At 34.4% G+C, this 12,098-nt stretch overlaps 2 protein-coding genes and 1 long non-coding RNA gene across 15 annotated transcripts in view; 2 read left to right on the top strand and 1 right to left on the bottom strand.

Moving 5' to 3' along the window:
- Positions 1 to 9,046, top strand: part of slc4a10b (solute carrier family 4 member 10b) — a 149,361-nt gene extending 140,315 nt beyond the window's left edge. For 2 of the 8 annotated variants that reach the window (XM_087268457.1, XM_087268459.1), the window contains one exon: positions 3,264 to 9,046. The gene's annotated coding sequence lies outside the window, so the exon portion shown is untranslated. Of the gene's footprint in view, positions 1 to 3,260 lie in introns of all 8 variants that reach the window. The other 6 variants (XM_087268456.1, XM_087268458.1, XR_015499921.1 and 3 more) reach the window with 5 other exon arrangements.
- The window catches only part of fap (fibroblast activation protein, alpha), a 73,397-nt gene that overhangs the window by 9,673 nt on the left and 51,626 nt on the right, over positions 1 to 12,098 (bottom strand). The window lies entirely within an intron of this gene.
- LOC137496507 (uncharacterized) overlaps positions 11,917 to 12,098 on the top strand; it is an 84,580-nt gene continuing 84,398 nt past the window's right edge. For all 6 annotated transcript variants that reach the window (XR_015500063.1, XR_015500061.1, XR_015500062.1 and 3 more), the window contains exon 1: positions 11,917 to 12,008. This is a non-coding gene — a long non-coding RNA (uncharacterized LOC137496507). The remainder of the gene's footprint in view (positions 12,009 to 12,098) is intronic.

The following is a 12,098-nucleotide window of genomic DNA, read 5'->3' as shown; positions in this document are numbered from 1 at the left end:
TATATATATATATATATATATATATATATATTAGGGATGTAACGGTATTGTAAATACCGTCATACCGCAATATTAATTTTTTTCGATATTACCGTAGTCGCATGACTCGGTAAAACTATAGGTCTTCTGAGAAAATTTGCTCAGGCGAATGAAGCGAACGGGAGGTAGCTGAAACTACATTTCCCATCAGCCCAGGCGTGGCCATAATCCTTTGCGGTCTGTTGTCACTACAGATCCAGTAATGCGGAAATGGAGTGTGCTTCTAGTAGCGGGGATGAAAAAGAGCTGGAGATGATCGAAACCTAAAGCGGGTGTTGTCGCCGCGCGCGTACTGTAAAGCAGGTCGCACACCAGAAGCCACGCAGCGCCATGTATTTTAGAATTCTAAACATAGGTTTCTATCAGGATACACACACCGGCACCGCAAGTCGGCGGCTGTCGGCGGCGCCTGGCGACGGCTCAGGACGCAGTTCATTTTTCAGCCACAGAGCGCCATCTGATTAGTTTCATGTTAAAAATCCTTCAAATGTGCGCGTCTGGTGTGTGATTCTTTAAACTGTCATGTTGCTGTCAACCTGGGCCAAGTCATATCTCTCTTGTCCCAGAAACCTCAGTCCCAAATGAGAGGGTTTTTTTCTGTTGCAGGGGACATTGTAAGTACCCAGAGATACCAGCTTTTACCAGATTATAGTTATATGATAATTTTCCTTAAAGCCCATCTCTATCTAAGTGAGTGAGTGATTAAATGTTGAATGTGACGAGTTTTCAACAATACTAAATTGAAACTTTATTTTTTTTACATGGTTTAATAATTTTTGTTATTAAAATTGAAGTTCCTGTTTCAAAGCTTACAGATAGATGGCTAATTTGTATGTCATTGACACTTTTGGCACTTTTTTGGAGTATTTTCATAAGTTTTGTTTTTCCTGTAAATGATTCAATAAATACCGTACGGTGACATTCATACCGAGGTATTACCGTACCGTGAAATTCTGATACCGTTACATCCCTAATATATATATATATATATATATATATATATATATATATATATATATATATATATATATATATATATATATATATATATATATATATTAGGAGACCCTAATAAATATACCAGGTCCCAATACAAACGGGTCTCCTAGCAGCATCCAAAATGTGCAAATAACTCATTTCTAGTAACTGATTTCTTTTATCTTTGTCATGATGACAGTAAATATTATTTTACAAGATATTTTTCAAGACACTTCTATACAGCTTAAAGTAACATTTAAAGGATTAACTAGGGTAATTAGACAGGTTAGGGTAAATAGGCAAATGAATGTATAATGATGGTTTGTTCTGTAGACAATCGAAACCAAATATTGCTCAAGGGGGCTAGTAATATTGAGCTTAAAATGGATTTTAAAAATTCTACACTAAAAAATAGCACAAAAAACACTCTAAATATTGTTTGGACCAAACAAACAAAAAATAATAATAATAATAAGGCAACCGTTTGCATCAATATATTCAAGTTCCAACAACATCTAACAAACATGTTAGCCAAATTACCTTTTCCTCTTCAATCAGAGGCATTTTTAAGGAAACCCGAAAGGGACGTGATGATGGAAAAAAAATGGGTGGAAGAAAAAAAAATGGGTGGGAGTAAAAAACCTGAGTGTTTTGCGTTCCCTCGCGAAGATGTTGTGCGTTATCTCACAAATATGTTTTGTACTGTTGTTCGACAAACACTTCACTTCATACATGACAACCCTTTTTTTGGCCAGGATTCTCACGTATTTTACCATTGTATCCCATTTAAAAGTATTTTCCCAAATTTCTCTCATATTTTAATCTTGAAAGCATGTTGAAATCAATATAAAAATGTCACAATTCTCTTATTTCCATTAAAGCTGAGAGTTGATCAGTGCCTTCCCAACCCGACCTTAAAGTTTGAAAAAGTCTGTGTTGGTGTTGTATCTTACTCTACAAAAACCTTTTTAATATTATTTCATACTAATAAATATAAAATGTCAATGAAAATCACTTTGTTAAACTGTTAAGTTGAATTTTCAAGCAGAGATCAACATTTCATAATGCAATTCACAACCGTACATAAATGAAAAACAAAATACGCAAACTGTTAAATAACAGATTTTTACAGTGTATCCTAACATACCATACAGCAATGAAAAGCCTATTTATTCAGCTGTGATGTATGAATGTTAATCTCAAAACATTGACACTTACAGTATGACTGGATTTGTGGTCCAGGGTCACATGTGCATAACATGTTACATTGCTGCGAGGAAAACATTAAATGTGGGTAAGTTAAGTGACAAAAATATCTGGCAAAAAAGCCAAGTTAAAGCTTGTGGGTTTTATTTTAACATGCACAACGAATCCATATAGAAATTGGCAATGTTGGTGCAATGTGAAACTATTGACTTGGGGTCATTGCAAGCTGATGCATTATTAGTACTGTGTAAAACACCATATACTTAAATTGCATTGCACAATATACACATTTATTATACCGCCGAGCTCTTCAGCTGAGATTTTCACTATAAAAACATGTTCTCATCTAAAACTGAAATATCAGTAGATTAGCTTTGCATATTTTGTGATTTGCACAACTTTAAACCTCTACCATGCTACAAAATTGTAGTAAAATAGTAATATTATTATTATTATTAATAATAATAATAATAATATAACAATAACTATTATTACTATATTACAATTATTATTATTATTATTATTATTATTGTACATGCGTAATGACAATAAAGTTGAATCTAATCTAATATATTATTATTATTTATATTATTATTATATTATTATTATTATTATTTAATTATTAATTATAATACTTATTAATATTGCAAAAAATAATACTATATAATACTACTACTCCTTCTAATAATAATAATAATAATAATAATAACAATTCTTATTATTTATATTATGACTATTTAATTATTAATTATATTGCTTATGCAAATAATAATACTACGTAATAATAATGATAAAATTACAATAATAATAACAATACAATAATGGAACAATAATAATAATTATTATTGTTATTTGTATTATTATTATATTATTATTATTTTAGTTATTTAATTATAATACTTATTAATATTGCAAATAATAATAAATAATAATAATAAATAGCCTTTAGATATCTAACATGAACTAAAAATAAACTTAACATTAACAAAAAGCTAAAAATAAAATGAAATAATTCTGCTTTTTGTTATTTTCTCCAGCAGAACGCACAAGGAGGATTGATGGAAAGAAGAGGAGACATGAGGATCTAGCTTTTTCTGATTCACTGTGTTTTCACACACACACACACACACACACACACACACACACACACACACACACACACACACACAGTATCTAGCTTTATAGAATTCTGTTATTGTTTTCATGGGAACAGTTCATAAAAAATTAAAAGGAAAGAGAAATTTTATTTTTGAGCTGAACTGTCCCCACAGCTATAAATAGTGCATATTATAATCGCTTGAGACTAACATGTACACAAATTCCTAACCTTACTTCTTACACTGAAAAACTTTCACATTTGTGTTACTTTAATGAACAACTTTTCCGACAATTTTGTCCTTTAAGTATGTCTAGTTAACAAAGTAATCGCACCCATATAAACACCTATAACACAAGGCTCGTTCTGATTATGTACTCCTATATACATTTATGGAGAGCGCCAAATACGCCCCAGGAGTAATGTTTTTTCGAGAATCCACCAGAGGGCGCTGTTTACCCTTTTTCATATCTCCAATTTCTCTCTTGAGTGCCATTCGTGCTTGCTGTTCTCATGTAAATCCACCAGAGGCTGCTGTCGACTGACTGACCGGTACCATCCAAACCCAACTCACAGTGTTTTCAAAAGCAGTGCAGCGGCTGCCTGATTTTTACCACATTTTTAGATTTGACCACATCCTCACTCTGTTATTTACTTTGCTTGTTTTATTTATTTTCCCCTTTTGTTTTACCTGCTTTCTGAAACCGTTCTTCGTTGGCCTCAAAGTCCTTCGTCAAGGTCAACTCCTCTCTGAGCTTCAAATCCTTTGAAGTACGCGACAAACCACTGGGCAAACAGGTAACAGCAGGAAAGTCGTTTATACGGAGGTAAAGGCTGATTTATACTTCTGTGTCAAACGTGGGCGTATGCTACGGCGCTGACGAATAGCCCTTTGCCGTGGCCGTCGGCGTCGCTGAAGTGCACCTCTCAAAAAATGTAACTACATGTCGCAATGACTCGTAGCGCAAGCTCTGTGATTGGTCGGCTTGTTAGCGCTGACGAGTCTGGGCGGGACCGAGAGCTGCGTGAATGGTGCTAGCCTGATGGAGCGATTGTTTACAAGAGTGGAGTCCCTTGAAGGAGCTCCAGATGGAAAGTTTTGTTTTGTGTTTACCTCATAGTTAAAGTTGTTGCACGTCTGCCGTTTCCTGCCTCAAAATGAGCGAGTTTGAGCCACTTGTGCATCCCGGAAGTGTTCAGGAAAAGCAAAACAGCAGCGAAGAAACTCGACACAGAGGAACATTTACACCTCACTGCCAACTAGCGTTTCAGAAGTGTTAATGCAGACCCACAGAGACAGAAGTATAAATGCACAGCTACGCGCGTTGCATGCGCCGTGGGTTACGCTGGTCATTTGACGCAGAAGTATAAACCAGACTTAATCGGTCAGCTGGTAGTGCAAAAAGAACTGGCATACTGCCCCGTAGTGGTCGTTTTAAAGACAAAATGCAGCCATGCGTACTTCTGATCTCCAGAAATGTATATAGGGGTAAGATTTCAGAATGAGCCTATGTTGCATTCAACACCTCACCTCCCAGTCTCGTCTTGTGTTTCTATATTTTTAAAGTATATCACAATGCTAAGCCTGTAGCTTCTAGATGTAAAGCCTGTATATAAGTAATAGTAAAACCAGCAAATAAGGCAGACATTGATTGTTGTGTGTAAAGATGAGGAGAAAACGTGGCGAAATCTGAAATCATTTTAAACTTTTCTTTTCAAATGCTCTCAGAAGTGTTTTATATGTTTTGTATTTTTTCAAAAAAGTGTTCCTGCTCAACTTATATTTCACTAGGTAGGTACATTTTAAACAAATAACAATATACTGTATACACTACCTGACAAAAGTCTTGTCACCTATACAAGATTTAGAAATAACAAATAATAACTCGACTTTTAGTTGATCGTTTGGCATCAGAAGTGGCTTATATGATGGCAAAGGCCTCTAGATTACGCTTATTTTACCACAATAATATATGATCATGTCTTGAGTTTTAATTATTTTTTTAGGACAGTAAGGCATGAATTTGCTAAGACAAACAAATTGTCACTGAACAGAAATAATGTCAAGTATAGAATATAAAGTCATGCTGCAGTGGAGACAGAATGAATATTGTGTCTGACTCCATCATGAGCTTGGAGGACTGCATCCATACATCTCTGCACTGACTCAAATCACTTATTAATAAAGTCATCTGGAATGGCAAAGAAAGCGATCTTGCAGGACTCCCAGAGTTCATCAAGACTCTTTGCATTCATCTTCAATGCCTCCTCCTTCATCTTAACCCAGACATGCTCATTAATATTCATGTCTGGTGACAGGGCTGGCCAATCCTGGAGCACCTTGACCTTCTTTGCTTTCAGGAGCTTTGATGTGGAGGCTGAAGTATGAGAAGGAGCGCTATCCTGCTGGAGAATTTGCCCTCTCCTGTGGTTTGTAATGTAATGGGCAGCACAAATGTCTTGATACCTCAGGCTGTTGATGTTGCCACTCTGCAGATCTCTCACACGCCCCCATACTGAATGTAACCCCAAACTATAATTTTTCCTTTACCAAACTTGACTGATTTCTGTGAGAATCTTGTGTCCATGCTGGTTCCAGGAGGTCTTCTGCAGTATTGGTGATGACTGGGATGCAGCTCAATAGATGATTCATCTGAAAAATCCACCTGTTACTTTTCCACATGATCAACTAGAAGTCAAGTTATTATTTGTTGCTCTTACAACTGGGATCGAGGGCAGCACTTTTGTCAGGTGTACAGTATGTAAGCAATTCATCTATAGAACTGTGTTATGAATAGCCATTAAATGAAATCACATTAAATTGCATGCGTTACTGTTTTTTATTAATAATTTCTGGATGGTGTATCATGGAAATACGAAAACTGCTCATACAAATTAGCCCGTTTGTTTTGCTTTTTAGTATAAATATATATGCATTCTTAAAATATCGAGAGGCAAAATGTGTCAAAGTTGGGCGACACAGTGGCTCAGTGGTCACCTCACGGCAAGAAGTTGCTGGTTTGAGTCTGGTTTGCCAGTTGGCATTTCTGTGTGGAGTTTGTATGTTCTCTCCGTGTTGGCGTGGGTTTCCTCTGGGTGCTCCGGTTTCCCTCACAGTCCAAACACATGCAGTACAGGGGAATTGAATCAACTAAATTGGCCGTATTGTATCGAAATGTGTGTGAATGTAAATGGGTATGGGTGTTTCCCAGTACTGGGTTGCGGCTGGAAGGGTATCCGCTGCGTAATACATATACTGGAATAGTTGATGGTTCATTCCACTGTGGCGATCCCCAGAAAAATTAGGGACTAATCCAAAGGAGAATGAATGAATAAATTAAGTTTTTCTTACAACGTTGACAGATGTTTAGTAATGTTTTTCCACTTAAAATGTGTCAGAATTGAGTCCTGTATTTAAGAATGGTCATATATTTGTGCTGGAAAACAAGTCAAAAATAAAGCTAAATACATACAAAGCTTTCTGACAGCAATCAAAATATTCTACAGGATACTGTAAAACACTTGGATAAACAAACATTCTGCAAATACATTACCATTTTTTGCATTTATACAATACAATCTTAATCATAGAAACACTTCCATTTAGCTATTATTCTATATTTTTGGCAATTATTTGTACTGAGAATGCTGCTTGTGTAAATATTATTTCCATCTGACATGTCGAGAGTTTACCTCTATTTTGTAGGCTGTACTGTATGTTGATACTCACAATGCCAAAGTGTAGATGTGTTCATATTAGTAATGCTAGAGAGAGCAATCTGAAAGCATATCAGCTGCACCAGTAAACTGTCCCTCAAAATGAATGTCTGGGTGATTTTTTTTTTAGGATCTCTGTCTTCTTTTTCTGTACTAAACATCCTTAAATCAAAATAGGAAAGCAAATGATTTGTGAATTGTCAAAGTGAAGTGTTTTGTCCTTTAAAAAATCATGTTCAGAAAAATAAAGCTCATTTAAAAAAAAAAGAAAAAAGAAGTTTATTTTTCTAATCAAAAACAAAAACCCATTTAATTTGATTGATTATATAAAAGTTTTTTTTTGAAGGTGTTATTTTTTGTCTTGTTTTCCTGTACCCACTATTTATATATACACTACCTGGTAAAAGTCTTGACACTTATCCAAGTTTTAGGAACAACAAATAATAGCTTGACTTCTAGTTGATCATTTGGTATTAGAAGTGGCTTACATGAAAGCCAAAGGCCTCTAGATTATGCTTATTTTACCTAAATTAAATATGATCATGCCTTGACTTTTATTGATTTAATAAGGACAGTGAGGTCTGACTTTCCTTAGACAAATGAAATGAAACTTAAAATAAATATTGTCGAGTATTAAATATAAAGTCATGCTGCAGTGGAAACAGAATGAATATTGTGTCTGACTCCATCATGAGCTTGGAGAATTGCATCCATACATCTCTGCACTGACTCAAATCACTGATTAATAAAGTCATCTGGAATGGCAAAGAAAGCGTTCTTGCAGGACTCCCAGAGTTCATCAAGACTCTTTGGATTCATCTTCAATGCCTCCTCCTTCATCTTAACCCAGACACACTCAATAATGTTCATGTCTGGTGACTGGGCTGGCCAGTCCTGGAGCACCTTGACCTTCTTTGCTTTCAGGAGCTTTATTGTGGAGGCTGAAGTATGAGAAGGAGCGCTATCCTGCTGAACAACTTGCCCTCTCCTGTGGTTTGTAATGTAATGGGCAGCACAAATGTCTTGATACCTCAGGCTGTTGATGTTGCCACCCACTCTGCAGATCTCTTGCATGCCCTCATACTGAATGTAACCCCAAACCATGACTTTTCCTTCACCAAACTTGACTGATTTCTGTGAGAATCTTGTGTCCATGCGGGTTCCAGTAGGTCTTTTGCAGTATTGGTGATAATTGGGATGCAGCTCAACTGATGATTCATCAGAGAAATCCACCTTCTGCCACTTTTCCAAATGGTCAACTAGAAGTCAAGTTATAATTTGTTGCTCTTACAACTGGGATTGATGACAAGACTTTTGTCAGGTGTTGTATATAAATGTATTTATCTTTATATATATATATATATATATATAACTTTATTTAATGTGTGTCCTTAAATATGGACTACTTTCCCTTTTCACAATATAAAGCAATAGCGTTTTCAAGTGTGGGTCCAACAAATAATGATTTTGAAAGGTTTTTTGCATGTTAAGATTGTTTTGTCCTTTTAAAAACCTATAACCTGAGCCATTTATGGCTATATGTATTTATAAGAAGGTAGACAAGAATATAATTTTAATATAATGCAAACTGTTATATGATTTGCATAACTGTTTGTAATGCTTTGCTCTTGTGCATCTTTGTTTTGTCTGAATCATATCTTCACACTCAAATGGTTTAATTTTGGTTATACTAATATTTTCAGAGTTTGATTTTCAATGCTTATTCTGACTCGAGCTTTAGTCCTGTTTATTACTGGAACAATATGTCTAATTTTGACTGCGTGTTGATGTTTCTGTAATTGAATGAACTCATATTTCCTCTAAAGTGTGTGTGTGCTGTGACTTTTCAATCTTATAACAATGTGCTCTAATTGTTTTCGGAGGATACTGGCATACGTTTCCGTCATTTGCACTTGTATTTCATGAACTGTGAGAGAATATAATTAGATTTTCTGAAGTTCTGTTCCTGCTGTTTCTTCTACAGTGAAATAAAAAGCTCTGCCGTGTGAATCTGAACGTGTCCTGAAGTATATCTCAGACAATTATTATCAAGGGAAACTGCATAGCACGACAGTCATATAATAATCATCAGTCTGACATAATCACATTATGCCTTCTCACATGTTTAGAGGACTGGAAATTAGACTATTTCACAAACAATACCATTAATGTTTAATAAAGACATTTATTCACAAAGACACTTTTATCCTCTCTCTTAAAAAAAAATTGTCTTAGAAAATATTAAATTGCTGTTCATAAGCATTGTAAAAAGTTATAAACTATAACAGTTGACCTATGATAAGTCTGTGAAACAAAAATAATTGATATTACATCTATCTATCTATCTATCTATCTATCTATCTATCTATCTATCTATCTATCTATCTATCTATCTATCTATCTATCTATCTATCTATCTATCTATCTATCTATCTATCTATCTATCTATCCATTCATCCATCCATCCATCCATCCATCCATCCATCCATCCATCCATCCATCCATCCATCCATCCATCCATCCATCCATCCATCCATCCATCCATCCATCCATCCATCTTTATCTATCTTTGAAAAGTTCAGATGCAAAAACCTCTAAGTGTCGTCTGAAATTTCCATTGAAAATGAACATTTCTCTTAGCCTCCTTTGTTGATGTTGAGATATTTCACTTTAAAGACCAGGAAAAGGATTTATTTTTTGTCATAAGTTATATTACTGAACACACACACAGGAGCCTGATAATAAAAATGCTCATTTTAGAGGAATATTTCAGTATATTCAGAATATTTTTTATATATGTATATATGTATTTTTTATATATGTATATATGTATATATATATATATATATATATATATATATATATATATATATATATATATATATATATATATATATATATATATATATATATATATGTATGTATATAGTTGAATTCAGAATTATTAACCCCCTTTGATTTTTTTTTCTTTTTTAAATATTTCCCAAATGATGTTTAACAGAGCAAGGAAATTTTCACAGTATGTCTGACAATATTTTTTCCTCTGGAGAAAGTCCTATTTGTTTTATTTCGGCTATAAAAGCAGTTATTAATTTTTTTTCAAAACATTTTTGGGACAAAATTATTAGCCCATTTAAGCTAATTTTTTCCCCCCAATAGTCTACAGAACAGATCATCATTATACAATAACTTGTCTAATTACCCTAACCTGCCTAGTTAACCTAATTAACCTAGTTAAGCCTTTAAATGTCACTTTAAGCTGTATAGAAGTGTCTTGAAAAATATCTAGTCAAATATTATTTACTGTCATCATGGCAAAGATTAAATAAATCAGTTATTAGAGATGAGCTATTAAAACTATTATGTTTAGAAATGTGTTGAAAAAAATCTCTCCGTTAAACAGAAAATTGGGAAAAAAGTAATTCTGACTTCAACTGTATATATATATATATATATATATATATATATATATATATATATATATAAAGAAAGAAAGAAAGAAAGAAAGAAAGAAAGAAAGAAAGAAAGAAAATATATTTGATGTACGGTTGTGGCTGGAAGTTAACCAGAATTATTTATAAAATTACCTTACAATACATTATATTACATTAATTGTATTTTATTGACGTCTGCCCCTACTCTATCCCCAAACATTACAGTAATGTAAAACACTAGTTGTGCCAAGTATTATTTATGTTGTTAATTAAATTACTCAAAAAATGGTATTTTAATAACCGCTACCGCAATACTAAACCCGACCCTCACAGTTATGTAAATATATTAATGATGCTATTGATGTGCTATCCACAGCTGTATCCTATCTTTAACACAGGAAAGTTTATATTTGAACCACAAATTAACACTGTAAGTGAAATATCAATTGTAATAAGTATATGTTAGGCCTAAATATACATTTCTCAATTACAACAGGTAAGCAGGCTATAGACCTAAAGCGCTCTATCATTCTTCTTCATCTTTTGTTTTATTGGCGGGCTGGTGTAATGTGCACATGCCGCCACCTACAGTTTATATCTATATCTATTTATACTATTATGCTTACCTAAATTTCTCCATCAGGACTCAGCTGTCAGCTGGCACTGCGTGTTCAGCTCCTCCTACTTCCAGTCTTAGTCCCTCCGGGTCCTTAATACATTTTAATTTAAATTATTTATTATATAGTGTATATGCCGAGCTAGTGCTGTTCCCATGCTGATACACTTCCGGTGACCTGTTATGTGAACTTTTTTCCATTTTATACGGTTCCTTTAACAGCATCGATGTTGTAATGTAATTAAAATACATTCAGTTAAATAAACTTTAGCATTTATTTAGTTGCTCAAGCGTAAAACGAGACAAAAAGCTGTTTACTCGCACGCGCCAGTCAGAAGTCAGCAGGCTAACGCAGAAGCTCCATTGAATATACTGGGGTAAAATAAATGCTCATTTATTAAAGATATGGCGGGGGAAATGTAATTTAATGCAGTGCTTCTTGTACAATCTGAGACCCACTTTAAATCGGATATCACTCAGCTAGTGGAGATCGCTGATTTTTAAAGAAAACAGACCTTAAACGCACCAGATTTTGCATTGGCATTCAATTCGCCGGAAGCGCTTAACCCAGGTTAATGGCAAATTAAAAGTCCTATTAGCATGCTTTGGCATATACGCCATTCTTTCGAAGAGCTCCATCATGAAAAATACCGCGCTTTTTATCCAACCAGAAACACTTAATGCTTGTCAATCATTTTGTCTGCTTGCGTTTGTTGACATCGGATTTGTTGGTTGTCTGTTTAGGGGCGGGGTTTACAGAGCGGGATTTTCGTATTGGATAAGAGAGGTGGAGCAGAGGTGATATAGCTTAGCACCTTGAGGCTAACGTCGGTTAGTTAGTTACTAAACAAGCAGTCACATTTTTGAAGCTGCTGTTGTTTGGTCGGCAAGTGGACGACTCTATGCTCTTTCTCTGATAAAGGTGAGTTGTTTGATGTTGTGGTGGATTGTATTACTAGGCAAAGTTTGTAAAGCTTTTTTCTACTATTTATAAAAACGTTTTTCAGTGTAA

Source organism: Danio rerio, chromosome 9, assembly GCF_052040795.2.
Source record: "Danio rerio strain M-AB ecotype USA chromosome 9, GRCz13ab, whole genome shotgun sequence".
NCBI lineage: Eukaryota > Metazoa > Chordata > Actinopteri > Cypriniformes > Danionidae > Danio > Danio rerio.
This window is presented reverse-complemented; position numbering and strand designations above follow the sequence as displayed.